Raw genomic sequence first — 11,190 nt, 5'->3', positions numbered from 1 at the left:
AAAGAAAAGAATTTAAATATTTCAATGCTACAGAAGGGCACTGTGGGAAAACTGACTTTTGATCATGACCTTTGACTCCAGGGTCGGTGTTAGAACCGACAGAGGAAAGAACATTAAATCAGAATCGAGAGGTGGCCTGCAGGTCGAGGTTGCTCACGAACACAGACTTTCACCCTGCTTTCTCCAGTCAGAAGTTTCTTTTGATTTTGCTACGCTTAAGTGCGGTGGCATGGGCGCTTAGGGTTGCGGATGTCAGCAAGGCCACGTTCAGTTCCAGCGCGAAGATCATGAAGCCCAACGGCGAGAAGCTGGACGAGTATGAGTTGGGCATCTCGCAGGCCCTCCTGCAGCTGGAGATGAACCCAGACCTCAAGGCCCAGCTGCGGGAGCTGAACTTCACGGCCGCCAAGGAAATTGCATTTGGTGGCGGTCGGAGAGCTATCATAATCTTTGTTCCTGTTCCGCAACTGAGATCTTTCCAGAAACTCCAGGTCCAGCTAGTGCGTGAGTTGGAGAAGAAGTTCAGCAGGAAGCACGTTGTCTTTATCGCTCAGAGGAGAATTCTGCCTAAGCCAACTCGAAAAAGCCATACAAACAATAAGCAAAAGCGTCCCAGGAGCCGCATTCTGACTGCCGTGCACGACGCCATCCTGGAGGACTTGGTTTTCCCTAGTGAGATTGTGGGCAAGAGAGCGGATGGCAGCCGACTCATAAAGGTTCATTTGGATAAAGCACAGCAGAACGATGTGGAACACGAGGTTGAAACATTTTCTGGTGTCTGTAAGAAGCTCACCGGCAAGGACGTTAATTTTGAATTCCTAGAGTTTCAGTTGTAAAGAAAAATGACTAAATAAAATATTATTCACAATAAAAAAAAAAAAAGAGGAAGTTTCTTTTGAAAAAAGTGGATGTTCTGGGCTTCCCTGGTGGCGCAGTGGTTAAGAATCCGCCTGCCAATGCAGGGGACGTGGGTTCGAGCCCTGGTCCAGGAAGATCCCACGTGCCACGGAGCAAGTAAGCCCGGGCGCCACAACTGCTGAGCCTGCGCTCTAGAGCCTGTGAGCCACAACTGCTGAGCCTGCGTGCCTAGAGCCCGTGCTCTGCAACAAGAGAAGCCACCGTAGTGAGAAGCCAGTGCACCGCAACTGAGAGTAGCCCCCGCTCACCGCAACTAGAGAAAGCCCGCGCGCAGCAACAAAGACCCAACCCAGCCAAAAATAAATAAATAAAATAAATTAATTTTAAAAAAAAAGTGAATGTTCTGTTTAGGTAAGTTCTTCGGAAAGGAGGATGTGAGCCTGTGACTACCGTTCCTCTTCCTGTTCAGTGAGACGGGCAGCCTGGTGGGTGAGAGAAACGGGGTGAGGAGAGGGAGGGAGATGGGGCCGTTCTTCGGAAGAATAAAAATGGAGTTTGTAGAGGGGAGGTAAAGGCGACAGCAAAGAGACGGGCTGTGACATCCTTGGAGTGGCGTCGACGAGCAACACCAGCCACAAAGGAGGGCCGCGGTGGCTGGTCGTTGCTGGCGAGACCCTCACTAGTAAGAGGTTAGGGCTGAAGTCCTTTAGCCGGCTCCGTGGAAGCTTAGCCGACCGCGCTCTGCTTAATCCTCTCAGGCAAACAAGCCCTTCTCACCAGGCCTTGGACGGCGGCTCGTGCCAATTCTGGCCTGAAGTGCCGGCCAGCTTTGGAAATGAGACCATTCTTCTGCGAGCCCTGGGGGGAAGTACATGAGTCGGTTTCTGAAGTGTGGAAAGCCAGTCTGCTAATGGCACAAGGCTTCAGGATAATGCAGCCAAGCACTGAGTGGTAATAACAATCTCCAAGGTAAGCGTTCAGTGTGGAGCCAGGAAAGAACAAGGCTGCAACCCAACCTTGGCTCTGACTCTCCCAGGCTGGCCAGGCCCCTGAGGGGACATGGGGAGAAGTGGTTCTAGCACAGGGCCTGTGGGATCGGAGAGTGAAGCTGGCCTTTTGAAAACAAAAACTAGAGCTACCATATGATCCAGCAATCCCATTCCTGGGCATAAGTCGGGAGAAAACCACAATTCGAAAAGATACATGCACCCCAATGTTCACTGCAGCACTATTTACAAGAGCCAGGACATGGAAGAAACCTAAATGTCCATCAACAGAGGAATGGATAAAGAAGATGTGATACATATATACAATGGAATATTACTCAGCCTTAAAAAAGGATGAAATAATGCCCTTTGCAACACCATGGATGGACCTAGAGATTGTCGTACTGAGTAAAGTAAGTCAGACAGAGAAAGACAAATATCATATGGTATCATATGTGGAATGTAAAAAAAGGCGACAAATGAATTTATCTACGAAACAGAAATAGAGTTTCAGATATAGAAAATAAACTTATGGTTACTGGGGCGGGTAAGAGAGGGGGAATAAATTGGAAGATTGGGGTTGACATATACACACTACTGTATATAAAATAGATAACTAATAAGGACCTACTGTATAGCACAGGGAACTCTACTCAATACTCTGTATTAGCCTATATGGGAAAAGAATCTAAAACAGAGTGGATATATCTATATGTATAACAGTTTCACTTTGCTGTACACCTGAAACTAACACAACATTGTATATCAACTATACCCCAATAAAAATTAAAAAAGAAAGAAAGAAAGAAAGAAACTGGCCTTTTGAGAGAACAGCACCAGAAGCTAGAAACCCCCAGAAACACGTGAAACATTTTCCCAGAGGGATGCCCATCTCAGCTCCCCGAGCCACAGCAAGCTGCTGCTGATTGTCAAATTCCAAGAATGGGTGGAAAGTGAGTTTGGCTCTGAGACAAGACTTTCAGTTGATAGAGTACTGTAAATGAAGATCTTCCTCTAAGTAATTTCTTTCCTAACTGGCTAGAAAAAGAAGGGACAAAGGTTAGCTTTTAATCGGGTTAAGATCTCAAAGTCTGGATCAGTCTATTTTGTATAAGTATGTGTTTATCATCCAAAGTATTTAAGGGTCTTTGTTTTGGATTTGCCACCAGGAAAGGTATAAAGCAGTGCTCCCCTAAATAAATATAATGCCCTAAATGGAGTTTTAAATTTTTGAGTAACCACATTAAGGAGTTAGAGGATGTGAACTTTGGGTGATAACAATATGTCACTGTAGGTTCATCAATTGTAATAAATGTTTTGTCCAGCTGCGGGGTGTTGACAGTGGGGAAGCTTCGGGTGTGGGACGGAGCGGGTAGACGGGAACTCTCTCTACTTACTGCTCAGCTTTGCTGTGACGCTAAATCTGCTCTAAAAAATAAAGTCTATTTTTTTTTAAATAAAAGGAAATAGAAGAAATTAATTTTAATAATATGTATTATGTAACCAAATTATCACTTCAACAGATAATTAAAAACATAATAATGAGCTCATTTACCTTCTATTTTCATGTTAAGCCTTGGAATTCAGCTCATCTCAATTCAGAGTAGCCACTTGGAAATGCTCAGTAGTCACATGGGGGCTGGTGGCTACCGTATTAGACGATGAACGTAAAGGGTTATATCACATGGTCCCTGGGAGCTTATAAACATGCACCCTTATCCTGTGTTCAGTGGAGTGCAGCAGGGGAGGATGGAGAGGTTTACCTGTTCAGACCCCACTGGAAAGAGATGGGAACTTCGCTAGAGTTTGGCGCCAGCTACTAGTACTAGGTGGGTTTTACAAAGCTCTTGCCTCCTTTCAGGTTCTGGTTAACTGACAACTTGGCTACCCAACCAGACCGTTCAGAACTAATCCCTGATGGCTCACAAAACAGATCCCACAGGACCAGTTGGGCCAACCCAAATTCACATAGCTCCTCTTAGAGTATTTGCAAGGTCTCCATTCAGCGCAGATTTAGGGGGATGACACAAGGTAGGGGCAGAATGAAACTGACCCTCTGGATGATCCCTGTAGATTTCCTTGGCTTAAGGATTCGTGTGAATGCTTAGCCAGGACCAAGGCCAGTAGCAGGACTGGTTCAGACACACCACTCTTGCCACTCCTGGAGGGAAGTTTGGCCTAAACATCCACAGTTTCGGGGTGCAGTTCTTAAAGCGCCTCCGCCCTTCACATGCAGCTAGCGCCTCACCCCACCACCTGCTTCCCGGAGGCAGCTGCAGCTGGCACACCTCAGCCCGCACTGGCTCGGATGCCTGCTCTGTATATTCATCTAGCCCTGGCCTCCCACTCATCCTCCAGACCTCTGATCCCCAGGCTCTAATCCCTGGCTTAAAATCCACATCTAGGTCCCTTCAGAGATTCCTGTCTGGTTCTCTGACCTTTAACTTCTTGCTCAACTCTGCTTTCCTGATCCTGCAGTCTCTTAAGTGTGGGCAGAAGTTCTTCTCTGCCACAGGGACCCTGGGGAGCCCTCACCAGCCAGGCTGGCCCAAGCTTTCCGTACCTCCCCTCCCCACTGATTGGCATTAGAGAGCCATTTGGGTGCAGTGAAGTCCAAGGCTAACCCCTGCCGCCAAAGTCCCGGGAAGCCCCTGATAGAAGGGCCAAGGGTGGGTCTCACAGGCCAGCCCTCGTCAAGGCCTCTCCGCTCCCACCATCTGCCCCACCTCCGTGTCGGAGCTACTGTGCTCATTTCAGAATGCTCAACTTCTACATCGGCAGAGTCTCAAAATTCAGCGACGCGTTGATGTTAACTTCCATTCTTTCTTTCTTTCAGTATTGACACTGCACAAACCTATGCAACACAAGAATTTTTCTCTCTATGGGAGCTGAATACTACATCAGATCGCTATGTGATGACTTCTTTTGCAACTTTGGGTCTCTTTGGAGGTGAGGGCTTGAGACTCAATACATGCACAGGCATGAATGGGATTGTTCAGATAAACCTGTACTTTCCATAATTTCTATGAAGATTTCCAGAGCATACACTTCAGGGGAGGGTAAGGAGTTCTACTATTACCTGCATTCCCTAAAAATCCACTGGTTTTGGTCTCCGTTTTTGCTCAGCCCCAAGTAAAGAAATATTTAAAAATAGAAACACTGAGACATTTCCGTTGTTCTGAACCGGATGATCACCGACGCTGAAATGTCCCAGATTTCCACTAGGGGGAGACTCTAACGCAGTCCGGGCGCCAGGAGGAGCGGTCATGGAAGGTACTGAACTGGTGGCGCAGAGGTTAAGAATCCGCCTGCCGGGCTTCCCTGGTGGCGCAGTGGTTGAGAATCTGCCTGCTAATGCAGGGGACACGGGTTCGAGCCCTGGTCTGGGAAGATCCCACATGCCGCGGAGCAACTAGGCCCGTGAGCCACAACTACTGAGCCCGTGCGTCTGGAGCCTGTGCTCCGCGAGAAGAAAGGCCGCGATAGTGAGAGGCCCACGCACCGCGATGAAGAGTGGCCCCCACTTGCCACAACTAGAGAAAGCCCTCGCACAGAAACGAAGACCCAACACAGTCAAAAAAAAAAAAAAAACTAAAATAAATTAATTAATTAAAAAATAAAGGGAAATAATTTAAAAAAAAAAAAAAAAGAGTCCGCCTGCCAATTCAGGGAACCCGGGTTCGAGCCCCGATCCGGGAAGATCCCATATGCCACGGAGCAACTAAGCTTGTGCGCCACAACAACTGAAGCCCGTGTGCCTAGAGCCTGTGCTCTGCAACAAGAGAAGCCACCGAGAAGCCACCGCATTGAGAAGCCCATGCACCACTTGAAGAGTAGCCCCCGCTCACCACAACTAGAGAAAGCATGTGAGCAGCAACAAAGACCCCGCGCAGCCAAAAATAATAAATAAATTTATTTTAAAAAAAGAAAAGAAATGGGATTAGGTGTGTGTCTTCTAACTGGAAACACAACTCTTTTCTGTATATTGGCTTTGATATGAGTTTGTGGTTAGATTTAATTTGGGTGCTGTCAGAGTGGATGTCCAGCCCCTATTTTTTTGTAATTTAAAAAGGTTAAACACTTTCTTTGCAGCTCAGGGCTTTTTTCCCCCTCACTCTCTATTACCAAATAATACATATAATTGTCCCTTCTCTCTGGCTGAGCTGGGTACACACATAGTCAAACGAGTAGGTGGGCCCGTTCCTCTTAGTGTCGGCCAACTCAGTGTCAACCTCACAAGAGCCCAGTGTCCGCCAGGCCTCTCTGGAGACTGTGACCTTCTCATTCAGTCTGACCAGCCGTGTACTGCGAAGCCTACTCAATGCCAAGTCTACTTGGTACATTCATCACTTTGCCTGTATTAAAAATGCTTAAGAAGAAATGGGGTCGTTCTTGCATTTTGAATTTTTTCTTTTCTTTTACTTACTGTTTGAAAACCAGTGAGTAAAATGTATTTGCTTCTAGGGCAGTCACGTGGAGATGCTCTATTCCGATGGTAGGAGGTGCTGGGGTGGTGGGAAGAGCATCACTCTGGAGCCAGAAGATGTGTTTGAATCCCTGCAAAGCCTTACTTAGCGGTCCAAGGTTCTCGGTCTAACATAACCTCTCAGGCTTCAATTTCCATCAATTAAATAAGGATAATAATGCTCACATCCTAGGATGTTTAGGAAGATGGAGAAAGATATGCAGGTGAAAAGACACAACACAGCAGCCAGCACATAGTAGGTGCTCAGCCCATTATTTCTCCCCTTTGGTCATGAAGTCTCTTTGCTATCTCATCAGTTTTAAAGACTATCACTCTCTAATGTCATTTTTCCTCATATTACTGAATGGCCTGTTGTCTCGATCCCTGTGAGAGAAGGATGGTCTTATGTGGAGAGATGGGGAGTGGGCAAATCAGAAAGAGAAAGCCATTTGTTAGGAACAGAGAACAGGATGTCTTTGTAATCGAAATGGATTAAAACTTCTTCCCAAACCAGGTGGCCAACGGCCCGCTGCCTCTGCCAGAGCCCCAGGTGCATTTCTGCCCATCTCTTGCTCGCCTAGGTGTGCTCCAGAACCTAGTGCCACCCCACCAGGAGGGCCTTCATCCTCTCTTGACTTAGGATCTTCAGCTTCATCCCAAAATGACAGACGTCACAGTGCTTTGGTAGATGGTATTAAATTGAGGCTCTACTTCCATAGAACTAAATTTTAATCTTACACATTTCTTTGGAAACTCCCGAGATTTGATAACTGACTCAGTGAGCATCTACATCCAACATTTCTCCACCCTCAGGGGCCTGGTTTACTGGTACCTGGCTGCAAAATCCCAACAACAAAAGAGCTTTAAGTTCAAGATTTATTTCCCTCTGCCTTCTTGGCTTCCCAGTTGGTACAGGACATGCATTCCAATGGAAACACAATGCCAAGCGTGGTTAGGCTGCCTATGGCTTTATTGCCTCGGTTCAGCTACGTTTTGGATAAGTAGGCTTTTGCGGACTGGCCTGGGGACTTTGCCATTATGTATCATTTTCTGGCTATGGGAGGTGAGGCCCAAATTCTAAATGACTGGCTTACCAACTTACTTTCAGAATTTACATTGGGAAAAGCCAGTTCTTTTGTGAATGGCTGGAACTGGAAGCATGATTCAGATTAAACAAGGGAATTTCTAAATGACAAGAGGGCCCACAAGAGAGCTGTTTGCAAGAGGGGCTGACGTGCCTTAGGAAGACAAGCAGGGCACACTTAGGTTCTTAGAGCAAGAGTCAAGGTCAGAGAGCCTGGTGACTCTGAGTAGAGAACACTGTCCTTCAGGCCAGCCCATGGACCATTGCCCATGTCTCAGAGCAAAGAGAGGCAAAAACAGAGAGCCTATAATCATTTCAAAATAAAAAGTTTTTTTTAAAAAAGGATTTAGAATATCCAAGGAAGGGTTTTCACCATGAGACCCTGTGTTCCTGCGGCATTGGGTAGGATTAGTGTTCTATAGCACACACGCTGGGAGATGCACATCAAAGAAACTGGATTCTGGACCAACTATCTTTTTCCCCATTGCCCTGACATCCCAGTCCCAGACCTGACCTGCCCGGCTTTGCCTCCATCTGTGGCCAAGCTTGCCCTGAAGTCATATCTCACAGAGTTGGTTGTATTTGAGAAGGTTTTCTAGAAAAGTTATGTCTTGGTTTATTTCTAATTTTTGCTTTTCTTAGCCTGTCCTGTCAAACTTCTGTCAGTCTGTGTCAAGTGCCATGCCTCATCCACAGCACTTAATGGGATGTGACACAGGTGGCAGGTCAGGATAATGATAACCAAGAGTCTGGAGGAAACAGATTCATTGTTGTAACAATAACTGAATACTCTCAAAAGGTATCATGACATGAACAGAATAGATCTGGAAGAAAGAAGTAATTGTTTCTGGTGCAGCTGACCTGCAGTGTGTGCACATTTGGGTTGATATCTGTATCTCTACTGACGCACAGCCTAGATCAATGGTTCTTAAATTTCAGTGGCCATAAGAATCACCAGAGGAAGCCCTGTTAATGCTGAGTTACATTAGCATCTAGGGGAAGGGCCTCACCAGGTGATACTGAGGCAGGAGATTCTAGGAGCACACTTTCTACTATGATATAACTTAAAAAAAAATCATGTTAGTTGAGAGTCTTGTTACTTGCAATTCATATTACATGAAATATTTAAAACAGATAACCTCTACCCACTCACACTAGCTCATACATTTATCAAATGATTTTTTAATTCCCTTGCACATCATTCAGAAACAAACCAATGTAGGTGTGTGTGTGTGTGTGTGTATGTATTGAAAAATAAAGAGTAATAATCATTTCCAACTTGTTGGAACCTCAGCATAATTTGTGATATTCCTAGGGCTCTGGGAAACTGATTTTTGTTCTGTTTATTTTGCATAGTCATAGTCAAGGAATCATGAGAGAGAGTGTGAATATTACCTTTATGAGCCCTGTAAAAGCCTCTATGAGTGCTTTGAAAAGCTTTTTTTTTTTTTAATTGACCAAAAAGAAATCCTAACAAATGAATCTGATAGACTTGGGAGCTTGTTTGCTATTGGATATTCTGGCTGATCTTTAGAAGCCCCAGCTGGAGCCATAACCCAAGGACAAAACAGTTTTAGGAAAACAGAATAAGACTCAGTGATTCGAGGGTATATAACAGATATAGTCTCAGTAATACACAATCCCGGACGTAACCCGGATGCCTTGCTGTGAGTTTCTTTGGCTGGACCATGGTGATCCACATCACCCTGGTGTCTCCCGGAACTATTGTACGCAACATGGCAGACTCTAATAAAACGTATCAAAGGATTTTTTAGCCCTTCCAACCACCCTTCCCCAACAAGGAGGTTTCTAAGTTTCTCTGAGTCCTGTGATTTTGTTGTACTGATGTAGTTCAGTGATCTCCAAAGTGAGGTGTCCAGAATTGACCCACTGGGTATAGAAGAAAATGTTGGAGCTTTTCATATCAGTTTTATCTAAAAATAAAGAAGTTTAACATAACTAACACTAATACATCTGTTGGAGTTTGGTATCCTCACAGGCTATATATCCCGAATGCAATCATGGGACCCCTGTAGTATTCCCAGGATCTTAAGAAAAGAGTAGAGACTTTTTGATCAAGGAGGTTGGTGATAGCCCCTCATTCAGCAATGAGCTGTCGGTTATTGGGAGATATTGCAGTGGACATGTTCCTGGCTATTATGGATCATGTTATTTAGATTTCACTAAACTAATCCTCACAGAATGAACATGTGGCTTAAAACAATTCCTACAAGAAACTGCCCATGCCTTTACTACAGAAAACCCAGAAAATGTCCAAATAACCTAAATAATCAGTTGATGATAATAATAATTCAAACACAAGAGAATGCCAAGAAAATGAAAAAGCTGATATTTTTTCTACTCCCCAAGTGGACTCTTCATCTGCCCACATCATGGGATATTTTAAAAATAGGAGATAACCTATTGGATTTGGAAAGAAGTTGGCCAATCTGTGAGAAAGTGCTTTTTGAAGAGTTGCATGCTATGAAAAGAACAATTTGAAAGTGGATATTTGGAAACATTTCCATGTTTATGTGATTTTTTTTTTACATGAAAAAAACTTCTGTGTCACTTATAAAAACTCTCATATCAGTACACTTAAAGAAAGTATCAAAAATCTGTTGAAAATTCTTCCAAAATGAGTTTTGGTGAGTTTTGACCCTATTTATTAACTGTACAAAAGTGAAAATCATTAGTTAGGAAAAGTAACTGAGTGATGTCAGGGAAGATGAAATTTACTAGCGGAATTTAAACAAAAACCTTTGCATAATCAATAGGATGAAATGAAAATGTGCATCTAAAGGGGCACTTCTTCCATCTGGTTCTGTGCATCTTTGCAAGGGAACTTTTTCAGCTGTAATAAGTAATAAACCCAAGTATCAAAGAAAAGGAAGGAAGGGAGGAAGGAAGGTTGAAAGGAAGGAAGGGGAGCAAACCCATAACCTGAATTAGAACCACTGTATCACAAGTATTAAACCAATGCATTCTAATATAACAAAGTATATTCAATCATACTACTCTCACTAAAAATTATTAATAGGTTTCATAGTGAGAGCAAAGTTTTAACTTAATAAATAACAATTTACTTTTAAATATATATATATAAATATATATAGAGAGAGATACAAATATGAACTCTGTCTCAAACTTTAAAATTTTCTTCTATGTACATTTTATAATGAATAAAATATATACATTGATAGTACCTGAATATTTTAAATCTCTCTCTCTCTCTCTCTCTGTGTCTGTCTCTCCCTCTCGTTTTTTTTTTTACGGCTCAGATAAACAGTCAAAAAAGTTTGAAGACCATTGATTTAAATAGGAGTGAAAATGACATCTGGAAACATCCAAGAGAGGTGGAATTAATTTGGTTGATAATAATGTCGGCCTGAGAGCAGTGGCTAGGAGAGGGATCCACGGGGGTGAGTTGCTGGGAATGGGGAGGAGAGGCAGACCGGACTTGTTCTTTGTCAGTTTGTCTGTGTGTCAGGCTGTGTGAGAGAGATGAAGAAGAGAAGGAAAGCACTGCTGTGGGGAGAACTTTCTACTGTGCTGCTCTATGACATTCAGTGTATTGTACTTTCCACTTTGATGCCTTTTCAAGAGCCTTAAACAAAGGTCTGAATGACTTTTCCATGCTTTTAGGATAACTGACTTGTGATTCTGTTTGTGACACTGAGCCGAGATTGTCATGATGAGACCTAGCTGTCTATGGGCAATAGAGGCATCACCCATGTCTTTACCATAGAAAACTCTGGTCCAAGAATCCCAAATAGTCAAAGAGTGTGGCTCACCAG

The 11,190-nt window shown here is 44.0% G+C and overlaps 1 pseudogene across 1 annotated transcript; it reads left to right on the top strand.

The window, feature by feature from the left end:
* Positions 1–243: 243 nt before the first annotated feature.
* LOC309651690 (small ribosomal subunit protein eS7 pseudogene) lies at positions 244–882 on the top strand (annotated as a pseudogene). Its single transcript has one exon. The product of its transcript is annotated as a small ribosomal subunit protein eS7 pseudogene (transcript).
* The last annotated feature ends 10,308 nt before the right edge of the window (positions 883–11,190 follow it).

Source organism: Balaenoptera physalus, assembly GCF_965194825.1.
Source record: "Balaenoptera physalus genome assembly, chromosome: 21".
In the NCBI taxonomy this organism is placed as follows: domain Eukaryota; kingdom Metazoa; phylum Chordata; class Mammalia; order Artiodactyla; family Balaenopteridae; genus Balaenoptera; species Balaenoptera physalus.
This window is presented reverse-complemented; position numbering and strand designations above follow the sequence as displayed.